Genomic DNA, 14738 nt, shown 5'->3' on the forward strand with positions numbered 1-14738 from the left:
GCAATCAGATCTCTTAGCAGTAAAGCATTTACACACACGGGACAATAAAACGCATCTGGTCATCAGGGTTATACCTGGTGCCATTGGATTTACATATGTCACCTTTAATGAGGGTGAGACAGTCCCGATAGCATACAAGTCTCACTTGTATTCGGCTGCAGAACAACGTTTTGCACAAACTGAGAAAATTCTCACTGCTGTACAGATGGCTGTTATTAAAGAACGACCTCTTGCCCAGGGCCAGCGCATTATTGTCGTTTCCCCGATTCCGGCCCTGGGGGCTGTTACAAAATCGAGTGTTCCTAATTCAAAAGCTTTACACCCGCGATGGATACAATGGGCAACGTCTTTAACAGCCACTGATGTAGATTACATATTTGACCCTAAACTGCAGACTCAAGAATTTCTTCAATATGAAATGGAGCACCCAGTTCCAGCTGGCACATTGCCTATTGACCAATATCAGGTGGTCATGTATACCGATGGCTCTGCGCAACCAGCGGTTGGGACTAAACAACAGTATTCTGCTGCATGTGCGGTGGTGTGCGGCTATATGGAGGGGGAAGTGTTCTGCCCCCGACATACTTATACACAAAGTTTGGGAGATTGTACGGCACAGTTGGCTGAGCTGAAAGCTCTATTGTTAGCCTTGGAACACGCGGATCCGGCGATATTTACATTGCTGGTCTGTGACTCCTACTACTGTGTTCAGTCTTTCAATTAATATTTGCACTACTGGAGGTTGAATGGGTTCAGAGATTCCAAAGGTAACACCATTAAACACAAATTGCTGTGGGGGAAGGTTGCGGATCTGAAAGAAACGCTTCCTAAGGTCCATGTTGTGCATACACTTGGACACCAGCGCGTTGGAATACACGTTGCTGGGAATACTTCGGCTGATGAAGCCGCAAAATCGGCAGTGGCATTTGCCACTGTGGCCGCAGTAACCTGTTCGAGTTCCAAACCAGACACAGAGATTTTGGCTGCCATAAAAGCTACGGCTGATGGCACGCAATTTCCTAAAGGATTCCCTTCGAAATATAGTTACTGTATGGGTGGTATGCTAAACGCTGAAGTTAAAATCCCAGGCGTTGGTGTACGTGAAATGCCCAATAAAATTGAGCGACCTCGATTAATTACTGCAGCAAATGAGGGGGCGGCATCTGCGCATGCGGGCGTGGCTGCCACGATTTCACTTTTACCGGCTCGTTACTGGGGGCCTGGTCTCTATAAAGAGACAAAGCAGTATGTCCTTTGTTGTGACCTCTGTCAACAAATTAAAGTTTCCACGGCTAGACGCCCGCAGCAGACACCCCTTCTCATATCAAATAAACCTTTACAGTGTGTGTACTTGGATCATTGTGGTCCGCTGACGCCAGATAGTGCATACAAATATATATTGGTTGCTGTAGATTCGTGCTCCAGATTTGTGTGGGTCTGGCCACAGCGCTCGGCTGGCGCTCAAACTGTTATTAAAGATTTGCGCATCTTTGTCGATACATTTGCAGTTGCAGCTTTTCATTTGGACCAGGGCCCTGCTTTTGCCTCTAAGGCATTCAGGGGCACCATGGCTTCGTTGGGGGTCCTGCTCCAGTTCTCGTCTCCATTTCATCCCGAGGGAAATTCTGTTGTGGATCGTTTAAATCGCAATTTAAAGCAATACTTAACAACCAGAGTTATAGGTACGGGTCGTAGTGGGGTAGCCCACCTGTATGGAGTACAGAGAGCACTTAATAACTTGCCTAGAAGGTCCCTGGGGGGTCGGACTTCATATGAGTGCCTGTTTGGAACACGAATGTATGTTCCTGATCTAGATGGTCCTGGTGTGGTGACGGCAGATACGCCCTTTGACATAAATGATTGTGTCACTGTTTTGCAGGATTTACAACAATTCCGTGACGATAACTCTTCTGCAAGTGCTGCCTCCACAGGAATTAAGGATGTGCCAGTAACGCCTACTGGTTGGATTCCCAGGATTGGGGATCTTGTGCGTGAAAAGGTAGCAGTGAAAAAAGAGTTTGGTCCTTCTTATCGGGTGCCTGTCCCTGTGATTGGGGTCACCGGCACGAGGACTGTGATTTTACCACCGTTGCAAGGTGCCAAGGGTAATCGCTTGGTTTCCATTGATAATGTCAAGTTACAACATGTGGCCGATTCTGCACAGCAGACCAAGAGGGACACCCAGTAGTTCCGGAATCCCTCTCACTACTGGGGAAGAAGTCCCGCTGCAGGTGACTTGCACCAACGCTATTTCCTCTCCGAGCTTGGGGAGGGTGGAAGCTGATCTTGTGATTGTTCCACAGACAGCAAATAATTTGGAATCTTTTGATGAAGTTGCTGTACGTTCTACTGATATTACTGAAAATGTGGTTTATAGCGTGCCAAGACGAGAGCCACCTTCTGCTTCTTTGTTTACGGTTGCACCTTTTGCGAGAACTGCCTCTGGCTGCTTCAACTCCACTGATGATTCCGTGTCGGACTCCTTGTCTTCTTTATCATCAGCCCGGGGTCCACGTAAGCTGCTGTGTTGTCTTAAACACACATATATTGTTGTTCCTTGGAACTATCTGTGGCTTTTCATGACTGTAATGACTCTTTTCTTGTGGCTGGGATTTGTGGTTACCTTTTTTTTGGTAATTCATGGTCATTTTCTTCCTGAACGATCTGACATTGAGCACGTGGAGACGGTGTTGAAACCACATTTTTCGTCTCATATAGTTCGAAGAGACTTGTCCTTTGTGAACATTTCTGCAGTACCGATTCCGGATGGGATTGTGTGGGATAGAGTGATGTTAGATATATATGGTCCTACTGAAATAATTCAAATACCGTATGTTCTCAAATTATCAATGAATGATATCGTTATACCAGGCATTGTATCTGATGATTAGGATGTACAGACAGTGGATTCTATGTTGACGGAATTGCAATATTATACCGTCTATGAAAATGAAGATGCTTACCTATTTAGAGAAAATTATGGTGACATGTTTTGCTACAATTATTATGGACACCACTTTATTCATAAAGCTAGTAGCCCTAAGTCGATATTTGAATATATGCAATGGGAACATTGCCCGACTCCTCCACAAGGGAGCTCTAAAACGTATTCTGATAAATTTGAATATTTTTCTGGGTATAATCAACAGAGTGCTACGTCTAACTATTTTAAAGTTACTCCGCATGCTAATAAGCAAATGTTATTGACGGACACTAAATTATTGTATTCAAATTTGTTTGTATCCAAACTTTCGGTTGAGGGGTATGAATACTGGTCCAAAACTGTTGACTTGAAAAGTGTCTGGGGAACTAAAAATTGGCAGATGTGGAGTAGGGACACTTTGTTTAGGGCGTGTATTATTCCTGTCCAAATGATTTTCCTAAATTACACTGTGCAACAGACTAGTTGTTTGGGCTTAGCTACGATTAGAGATTTGAATTTGCCTAGCATACCTGTTCCTTCTAAATTGAATAATTGGCAGCAATATGTGAATACCACGTTTCGTGAGCTTACAGACTGGGTCCAAAATGGTACGCTTAACACTTCATTGATACATCCGGGCGGGTGGTTATTGTGGCCCATAGACACTAATGGGTGTCATCAGCGTTTTGTCACCTCTTCGGGGGGGTTCAGGATTAGTAGGGCAGACCCTCGCTACATATCACCAGAACATGCTGATATCATTACTACATACAGCGTGGGGAAACTTTGTCAACAATGGTTGAAGTCATCCACGCTGGATGCGGTTAAGACACATCTCACGTTACTGTCTAATGATTCTGACTTGCAAGATTTTTTGTCAGGACCAAAAATGCTGCGGAAGAAACGCTTTCTATATGAAGTATATAATGAGGTTTGGAAGCTTTCACAACAGGAAGCAGCTGCCCGGTTGAGGCAAATTGATCAGGAAAATTTGGTACAAGCTTTGTCTGTTGTGGATAATGGGATGCATACCCTATCAGACCATGTATATACAATTGACAACATTGTTTCCTCTGCTATAGACATTATTAAATCTGATATGTCTTCTTTATATCATGGGCAGAGTCAAACGCGGTCCATCATGCAGTTGGGTTGGACTCTACAGACATTGAAGGCAGGTTGCGTCCCGTGGCAGCACATTCGTGCCAGGGAGATATTTATTTCCTTTAATTTGACTCGTCAACAACAGCTGATGGCTAAGAAGGAAGCCACATATGTTGTGTTAAATTTTGAAAGTTGGAGAAATTGCCTTTTACTGTTGCTGAGATTCCATCTGCTGAGTGGTTGATTCACGGGGTTATTAATTTGCCTATCTCCACTCTGCATTTTACTTCATGTTTAAAGCACATCCCGGTGGGAAGATATGAACGGTTAGGAGACAGTTACATACACGAGGTGTGGGAGCTTCCCTTTGTATACAGATGTATTAATGGTTTGAGGGAGGTTTTTCTTAGCGGTAGCGAATGCGAAACTTCTGTCAGCCATTCGTTGGTTTGTAAACAGCTGTCTTTGCACAGGGCATGTAATGCCTCGATTGCTAACTTAGCTTGTTATCTAAAGGGAGTTCCAGTCCCGGTAATTAAAAACACTTTCCAGGTGCTTTCAAACGGCAGTTACGTCCTTCTTAACAGTGAACCCTGTTGTGGCATGCGTGCCGGAATAGTTTACGTAGTCATTGTCACCAAGGCTGTTACGTGCTGCGGGAATGTGTTGTTTCCCCCCACTCAAATTAGGGAGGTAGCGGACATCTGGCCTCATATTGCTACTTCCAAGGTGAATTTCGACAAGTTGAGTCGACTGAAGGCTCTATTGTTTGAAAAGCATGTGGCCCTAACATCTGCAAGCGAGACCTACGCACTTCAGGTGGCGAGGTCATCAGCAGAAATACAGTCCCTATTAAATACTAACTTTCCGAGCCACTTTGGTGAACTCGTGGGACGTATATTTAATGCGTCCAGCACTGCTGGAATTGCACATTTTTTCAAAGCCGTTGGTAATGGTTTTGCTCATACCTTCTCTTCTATATTCGGTTTGATACCTTTGGCTATTCATTCTATTTTCGAAAGCATTTTTGGGGGATTCCCGATTACTTCAGCTTTGTTGGCTGGTGTTTTGCTGCTGCTGTTGTTCTTCCGCAATGGCTGTCCCACAGCAACGAGATCCAATATTGGCGCTCCCGTCAGCGCAGCTGTGTCGTGAACGCATGATGCAGCATTTTGGAGCAACACTCCTGGGACATTTGGAGTGTGACTGGTCTCTGTCATTCCAACCAGTTTTGGATTGTGTGCAACCCGTGTTTCGGTGCCTTTGGTGCTCGTCTGAACATGCACTGACTCTCTGTCTCTCACTACAGTGCCCCCCAGTGGTTGATGCTGATCTGTTGATGTTCTCGATTAGGGCTCATTCCCAGACTTGTGCACTGCGGTTGCGTTTGCTTCGTGAGGCAGTTTATGAGATTCCCTTCCTGGAGGAAGATGGTATTGTCTCATTCATATGCCCTGCACGGGGTGCCACCTTGGATGGTTCTGGGGCTTTGGAACACACCTGCTCCATGATAGTAATTGGCGTGGATTTTCCAGTGTTGACATCTGTCGAAGTGGAGGATCTCCGGCTTTCCGTGGCTTCCATTTGAAATGTGATTTTTTTTTACAGCAGTAAAAAACAAAATTGACATTATGACGATTTGGCCTTCCGTCACATGCTTGCAAATTTAAGATTTGGTTTTATGCTTTGGTGTCCTCTGGACTTGTCGAAATATATTTTGTATGTTTTTATATCTAGGGCATATTTTTATTTTTCGGTTTGACTAGAACCACTTTCTACCGACAAGGGGAGGGTGTAGTGTGTTCAGTTTTAGGTATCCTTTGCGCGTTAGCTTCAGGCGTTAGGCCTTTGTGCACTTTGCCCTGGATGTCTTTTATTCCTTTGCTCGCAGCATAGAGCCTCTGTGCACTTTGCTCTACATGCTTGTTATTCAGCTTCGTACTGTTATTTTTCAAATAGCCAGTTCTACGGTCTTGTTTTATTTTTTATATCACACTGTTTAGCCTACTTCAGCACTGAAGTTTCCAATAACACATTCTTGTTCACTCTGTGCTTCAGTCAAGGATACAGTCTGGTACATTGCCGATAGACGTGGTAGGAGTTTAGTCTTTGGGATTCTTGCGTAGGGACATTTTGTGGTCACACTGACATGTTAGTTATAAAAACACTTCCTTGTCCTAATACATGCAAGAGGGAGATTCCGACCAGGGAACCACAACTAGACGCTGACTGCCTTGTTGCAGATGCTGAACCAGATCACAGGCCTTTGCTCAGGTATGAGAGTTGATGTCTTCCCAGGGAATCTGAAATGCAAGTTAGAAGCTTAACATGCTGTGCTCAAAATAGAACTGGCTGAGAGAGAGTAGAGATTGTTAACACCATGATAGCGTTATTCTTATGTTTCACTCTCCTCGTGACTATTTCAATCCTACTGTGTTGTATGGTTCTGGTTATTGCGGCTCACGCCTTGATATCTAAAATGCAGTCGTTTTATTAAAACATTATATAAAACTTAAACTGCCTTTGTCATTTGTATATGAGATCATACTGTAAATGAGAGAGCTGGTTTGGATCTGAGTGACCACGACTTCCCTGAGAAGTTCCAAAGATGTCATGCGCTCGGCTGCCCAATCATCTCTTCCCCCTGGGAGAAATGAGGCACTGCTAGTTAGCCGGAGCAAAACCAGGTTTAGGGTGACAGAGGTCCTTCCAAGTGGGTCAGACTCAGTCCCCCACACCGTGAACGATCCTGCTGCCTAGAAATCCAGTAGTCTCATTTAGGATAATGAGAGCCCACGCGACAGGTTCACCTTTAGATCCTTTACAAAAATACTTTTGTTAATAAGCCTTTTCCTTAATGTTCTTTTTCTTATGCACAATACAGTTTTTACTGGAGTCTTCATTCTGTTCAATGTTAAGATAAAACGTTTCCTTTTCAGAACTAATGCTTTGTCCACTATACTCTCAATAAGGGACTTTTGCTTAACTATAGCACATCTTCTCTTATACTTCTTCATCTTCTTTAGAAAATTTTGTATTACTCTATTTCAAAACATTTTTCACTCTTATCTCCTTAAACAGTTTTTGTCTCAAAGTCAAGTTCTTTATTTCCTTATTACATCTTCTATTTTTGCATGTAGTCCTTCCGCTTTATCATTTGATTTACGCCTTTTTTATTGGGCACAATTTTTTTCAGTTTGCAATTTTTTACATATTTTTTTAGAAAGTCATCAGTGTTCTTACCACCTGTTCTTTCTTTCACCATCTTATTTGTCTTTTTACTGTCAGTTTGAATAAGGTAGTATTGTTTGCTCTGGTTTTTTCTTGTTTGTCTCTTATCAGCCTATCTGATTTTTCTTTTTTCAGTACAAGTGGATGTCTGCAAATCAAATAAAAAATCCATTTAGCTCTACAGAAAGCAGTATAAAATTACATACTAGAAGTAATTAGGTGTCTCAGTGTGTTCACTGTGAAGTACATGTCGCTTGCTGAATGTCTAATTGAGGGATGAGTTATTTGTACGAAAAGTAAACTTTAAGGCTTGAAAATGTATTTTTTATAGGAACTCAGGGTAGCAGTAACACTGCACAATCAGGTTCTGTAGTAGTAGACCTGAGCTGTGTTTAGAGAAATATTTATCTAGATGGGTGAGCACATTGTGTAAGTTGTTGGCTAGATGTTTGACAGAGTGTATCAGTACCTACATGAGTCCCCCCTACATGTTTAAATAAATATGGTGGGTACTGGGTAATGTAACTGTGTGTGCAACTAGGTCCAATATTGTTGAAAACATAGCTACTATCTAGGTGTGTGCATACATGTATAATTGGCGCTCTCAATGTCTGATTGGATGCGTCAGTGGCTCTATCCTTTTCTGAATGGGTATATGAGTTGCAATACGGGTGGATACTGCATATATAAGTGGGCATAAAAGTCTGCAGCTGCATTTCTAACTCAGTGAAAGTTAGAAGGACATTTTTCATCTTTAAACTTCAAAGCTCTGTGCTCTATGGCCCACCTACAGCCTAGCTGAGTCCTCAAATTTCAGCAGTTAAAATGACAGTTTAATGATTGACAAGCAGCCTTTCTAATGACAGATCCTGCTGACAGTAAAACTGCATACTCAGGGTCTACAGTAGTGGGCCTGAACCATGTTTAAAGTAGTACTTGTGTGGATGGGTGAGTGAGTTCTGTTAGCATTTGTGACATATCTGACTGAGTGTATGAGTACCTATATGGCTATCCCACCAGATATTTAATTTGTCATGGTGAGTAAAGAGGTATGTAACTGCTGGATACATAACTGCTTTCTTGGTGTATGCAAAAATGTATAAGTGGCCCTCGCGCCGTCTGACTGGCTGTGTGCCACTGATTGTCTAAGTGAGGGGTGAGTTATTTGTACTAAAAATATACTTTAAAGCTTGGCAAGTGGATTTTTAATGGCAACTCAAGGCTCTGCAGCAGTAGGATCAAGCCATGTTTAAATGAGTACTTGTCTGTCTGCGTGGCTACTGCGTACGAGTCAGTACCCAGTTACAGATCTGAGTAAGTGTATGAGTCCCTCTATGAGTGCGCCACCAGATATTTAAGTAAATGTGACAGTATATCACTGGCTCGTTTAGCAAGTATATGGGTCTTATGATGTGTCTTTAATTGACTCTACGAACAGCTTACTGGCTGTGTTGGTTAGTATAATGGTATTAACAGTGTGTGCAATTGCCTCTGATACTGCTGGCTATCTACCTGCTGTCTGGGTATGTGCATGAATTAATAAGTAACCATCTCACTCTTTGGCTGTGTTGGAGGTTCTATCATTTTCTTATAATTTTTCAATTAGGTATATGAGTTGCAGTATGAGTTGGACACTATATAAGTGAGCACATGTTTCATTTTTTAACTACAAAGTTCCCTACTTTATGGGCTACCTACAGCCTACGTGAGTACTGAACATTAGGCAGTAAAACAGCAGCTTAAGGACTGACAATCAGTCTTTCTGATGGCAAGTCCTGCTGACAGTAAAAGTGCACACCCAGGGTTGGCAATAGCAGGCCTGGACCATGCTGAAAGGAGTACTTGTGTGCATGTGTGAGTAGGTTGTGTCAGTATTTGGTACATATATGAATGAGCATATCATTACCTCTGTGAGTGTCCCACCAAATGTCTAAGTAAATATGATGAGTACAGGGGTATGTAGCTGTGTGTGCCACTGGCTCCAATACTATTGGAAACATAACTGCCACCTCGGTGTGTATATGAATCTATAAGAAGCCCTCTCAGAGTCTGAGTAGCTGTGTCAGTGGCTGTAGACTTCTCTTAATATATAAATGAGTTTAAGTATGGGTAGGACACAGCTTATATAACTAAGAATAGGGGTCTAAAAGTCCCTTTCCAACTCAGTGAAATTTAGAAGGATATGTTTTATGTTTTAACCACTAATCACTGTGTTCTATCACCTACCTACGGACTAGCAGAGTGCTCACATTTCTGTAGCAAAGGCATAGTTTCAGAATTCTCAGAATGCAGCATACATAGAAAGAGGAAAAATCGGGGAGAATTAAAGATATTTTTCTCAGTTGCGTCACTCTTATGCCACCCTTTGGGTAGCATAGGCTTTTGATGCATTCCCAAGTTTACAAACATTATCAATCTGGGAAAGCGTCAAAATCCATGGATGCTGCATGGGAACACAGATGCAACACCCATGGAAACGCCTCCCTGATACAAAGTAAGGCTTTGTGTGTCTTTGTAGCTATTGGTGAGAAGCCTGTGCCACTGGTTACCTCCGTCTAGGGGTGAGAGTGGGTGTGAGAATGTCTGTCTATTAGTGGGTGTGAGACTGTCTGGGTATGAGAGTGGGGTAAGAGTGTCTCTCTAGGTGTGAGAGTGAGAGTGAAAGTGTCTGTGTCTGGGTGTGAGGGTGTGTGTGAGAAAGTCTGTGAGGGTATGGGAGAGTGCAAGAGCCAGCCGTGACCCATCCTTTAGGGTGGAGGGGCCACCCCCCCCACCTTTTGCCCATCATGAAGAGTATCTGTCAGGCTGAGCAAAGGTCAGCTTGTCAGACACTCTTCATGTTCAGCTCAGGCAGCCAGGAGAGAGACATGTATGATTTGCGCAGACTCCTGGCTGCCTGAGCTGAACTTTGCTGGGCTGAAGAGGTCACAGCTCTTATGGGCATGACCTCCTCGGCTCAGCAAAGGTGCCTCAAGGCCCTTCCCCTCGGTGACGAGGGGAAGCGTCACCCATTGACTTCAACCTGGGCGCTTCAGGTTTAAGCCAGTCACAGAGTGGGGAGGGGTCAGTAGTCTCACTGACCCCATCCCACTCTGTGACGAAGTTGGGACTGCTGCCTTACCTCATTAACTGACCAAAGGTTAGCCAGAGAGGGAAGGCAGCAGTCCCAACCCTCCTGGGATCTCCGAGCTGAAGGTAAGTGTGTGTGTGTGTTTTTTAAGTGGACGTTTGGTGGGTGCACGTATGTTTGAATGTTGATGAGTGTTGAGAATGGATGTGCGTGAGTGTGTGTGTAAATGAATACATGTGAGTGTGCTTCCCGCCCGCCCCCCTCCCTCCTGAAATTACCATCTGCCACTGGCAAGAGCATCTGTCTGGCTGTGAGAGTGGTTGTGAGAGTGCCTATCTGGGTGTGAGAGTGGGTGTGAGAGGGTCTGTCTGGGTGTGAGAGTAGGTGTGAGAGTGTCTGTATGGATGTGAGAGTCGGTGTAAGAGCATCTGTCTTGGTGTGAGAGTGCCTTTCTTGGGTGTGAGAGTGGATGTCAGAGGGTTTGACTGGGAGTGGCTGTGGGTGTGAGTGACTGTCTTGGTGTAAAATCTGGCAAGAGGGTGTACCTCTGGGTGTGTGAGTGGGTGTAAGAGCATCTGTCTGGGTATGACAGTGGGTGTGAGAGTGTTTGGTGTGAGAGTGGGTGTGAAAGTGTCTCTCTTGGTGTGAGAGTGGGTGGGACAGTCTCTCTCTAGGTGTGAGAGTGGGTGGGAGAGTGTCTGTGGATGTGAGAATGGGTGTGAGAGTGTCTGTCTTGGTGTGAGAGTGCCTGTTTGCGAGAGTGGGTGTGAGCGGGTGTGTCTGGGTGTGAAAGTGGTTGTGAAAATATCTATATATTTTTTGGATGTTTCGAAAAATCCATACATCCACCGGCAGATTTACACCAGGAGCCATGCTGGGCCCCATGGATGGATCCCCGGATTTTGGTGAACAACAAAAACATTTTTTACAGCATTTCTAGCCCATTATTTACTTTTTTATTATATTTATATAACCTCCATGGGGTCAGGGTAGATGGGGTCAGGGAACCTCTACCCTGACCCCTTTATCTCCATTGCAACCCCCATTTCAGCCCTGGGGACCATTCCCTGTTACAAAATGGTGGCTGCAACTTTCCTGTTAGGTTGCGGCCAGCCAATTAGATTCTTGCTTTGGCTGGTGGGTTCCCGGTGAGGATCTGTCTGGGTGTAAGAGTGGGTGTGAGAGGGTGTTTCTGTGTGTGAGAGTGGGTGTAAGAGTGTCTGCCTGGGTGTGAGATTGGGTGTGAGAGTGTGTCTGGGTGTGAGATTGGTTGTGAGAGTGTCTGGATGTGAAAGTGGGTGTGAGAGCATATGTCTGGGTGTGAGTGTGGGTGTGACATTGTTTCTCTGGATGTGAGAGTGGGTGTGAGAGCATCTGTTAGGGTTAATCAGTCAATCAATCAGTGCAGCTAATCACTGGATAGGGTATCCAGGCACTTGCAGGTCCTGGTGACTTATTCCAACAGCCAGGACTTGAGGGCTATTTGGAATTCTGGAAGTGAGATGATGGTTCGGAGGAGTGTGGGGAGGCTGTTCCAGGTTTTTGCTGCAATGTGTGAGAAGGATAGTCCTCCACTTCGGTAGATGTGGAGAGTATGGGCAAGTGAAAGGGAGGCAGAGTGTAGTCTTCTCGACGTGTGAGAATGGGTGTGAAAGTGTTTGTCTGGATGTGAGAGTGTTTGTGAGAGGGTGTCTCTGGGTGTGAGAGTGAATGTGAGATTGTCTGAATGTGAGAGTAGTTGTGAGAGGGTGTCACTCGGTATCTGACTGGATGTGAGAGTGGCTATCCTGGTGTGAGAGCGGCTATGAGATTGATTGTGAGAGTAGATGTGAGTGGGTGTGTCTGGGTGTGACATTGGTTGTGAAAGTATATATATATTTTGTTATGTTTCGTGAAATCTGTGGATCCAGACTCAGATGTACACCGGGTGCCACGCTGGGCCTGGAGGATAGATCTGCAAATTTTGGCAAATGACACAATCATTTTTTTAAACCATTTTCAGCCCATTAATTACTGTTTTATTACAGTTATATAACCCCCCCTGGGATCAAGGAATTTGTACCCTGATCCCTTTATCTCCATTGCAGTCCCTATTTCAGCCCTGGGGACCCTTCCCCAATAAAAACAAATAGAAGCCGCAACTTCCTGTCAGGTTGCAGCCAGCTAATCAGATTCTTCCTTTGGCGCATGAATCAATGGATTGATCCCCAGAGAATCCGGGGAGTATCCGGGTGCCTAGATATCTTTCTGTTTTTACCTTAAATAACTCCAAAACTACTGAACGGATTTACACCAAATCACAAGTGCTCTTCCTGAACCAAGATCTAGCTTTCTGATAAATTTAGTGTAATTCCATCCAGCAATTCGGTCTATAGTTGTGTTCAAAAACCCTATGGAAAAATACATGGGGAAAATGAGTTTTAAGGCCCCCCTTTTTACTCAGCCCCCGCTTGACAGATTACCTTCAAACTTTCACAAGAGCAGCGGAACCTACTGAAGTATACGTTTTGAAAATTTCTTGAAGATTTGTCACGTGGCGCCAAAGTTATTAGCAAAACATACCCGAGGAGGGGGGCTCCGTGTGCCCCCCTCCTTTATTTTAACTGGCCCCCGAGGCCTGGGCCACCCAGGGACTTCATTAAAACAAGCACAAGAGCCTGGGCTTGTTTTTTTTTATTTTTTTGCCAGAAATTTGCATTGTTGCTGCAAATTCACACCAAAATTGAAACAAATATGTGGCAACACTTTAAAAAAAAAAGTGTTTTTAGTCCTGGTGGGACCCCAGCACCAGAGCAATGGGGTTAGGGTGTCCCTACCCTGGTTGCTTTCCTTTTTTCTGGGACTCGGCTGAAACAGAGTCATAAGATGGCTGCTAACGCTTACTTGTTGAAGTGTTGGCAGCCAATCCGAGCTCTGCAGATATCTTCACAAGCCTGCTATTATTTGTTAAGTCGTCGCAGCCACAGTTATATAAATTTGGATTTCCTTAAATTTCTCAACAGGTACTGAACTGATTTAGACTAAATAACAAAAATCATAATCCATGTACCGTAAGCTACTTTTCTACCACATTTGGTGTAATTCCATCCATGCGGTCTGTAGTCATGTTCAAACCTCCTATGGGAATTCACATGGTAAACGCATGTTTTTGCTTCCCCCCTTTTTCTATGGCCCCTGCTTGACGGATCACCCTGAAACTTTCTGTGTGTAACAAGAATCACTGCACACTTTTTGGGGAAAATTTTGTTAAGATTCATCCAGTAGTGTTAAAGATATAGGCAAGTCAAAAAACTATTTTTCTACCTTTGACCCCGGGACTTCGGAGAACACCTGGAAGCGACCCTTATGTAATACATTAAGCCTAGATGTTTGAACTATTGAGACTATAGAGACTTGTGCTCCTAAAGCTCACAAAGAGAGAATCTTGTTTCTAAACTCCCTACGCTCTAAATAATCATGTCTGAGCTGAATCTGAATGAAAATCATTGTCTGCTGCAAACACCCTTTCCTGTATGAATGTTGTGCTGGCATAATAGTCAGATCATGTGGATGACTCAGAAGAACATGATTTCTAATGAAGGATTTGACAAAACAAGATAGGTCCCATATTGGTCGGCTTTTTCTCAGGAACTCCAGCAGCTCTTGCTTGTAACACAGGTCTGAGATCTCTTTCTCAGACCTGGCTGTTTGCTCTTCCGTAGAGATGATTTTATCCTCATAGTTAGACAGCCTCTGCTCCATCTCTTCTATTCTATCTGCTATGTAAGACATTTGATTCTCTATTTTGAAGAGATGTTCTTTGATTTTGCTTGACATCTCCCCCTTGCTTCACAGATTTAACTTCTGCAAAGATATCTTTCAATAGCGCCATTAGAGGACTCAAAGTCTTTAGGTTTGTGATAGAGGAAGGCTCACAAGCCCTTTGCTAAGCATGTCGAACTTGCTCTGAAATCCGAGATAAAGGTCTGAGGCTCTAGGCCTGTGATGACCTCCATTAAAATCATTAAAATTTGTGATAAAGGCTCATTGTGAGTTGTAGCCTCTGTTGAAACCTGTGTAGTTAGATTTAAATGTTAGAATGTTGTGGTGAATCCATTTTAGTTCCCGAGTAGGGAACCCGTGTAGTTAGATTTAAATGTTAGAATGTTGTGGTGAATCCATTTTAGTTCCCCACAGGAGTTAGCTTCCACTTCGGCTTGCAGGCCTGTGGCCCCCGTCAGCTAGTGAGCTTTTACCTATTTAGCATGCTCTGTTTTATTACATTTCTTTTATTTCTTTTAGCATTTGCCAAATTCAGTTCTTACTGATAGTGGACCACAATTTGTTTAAAAGGAAATGGAAGATTTTCTCATACAATAAGGCATAAAACATAGGCAGTGTTCCCTGTACCATCCTGAAGGCAATGGGACT

The sequence above is a fragment of the Pleurodeles waltl genome, chromosome 7 (assembly GCF_031143425.1).
Source record: "Pleurodeles waltl isolate 20211129_DDA chromosome 7, aPleWal1.hap1.20221129, whole genome shotgun sequence".
Lineage (NCBI taxonomy): Eukaryota > Metazoa > Chordata > Amphibia > Caudata > Salamandridae > Pleurodeles > Pleurodeles waltl.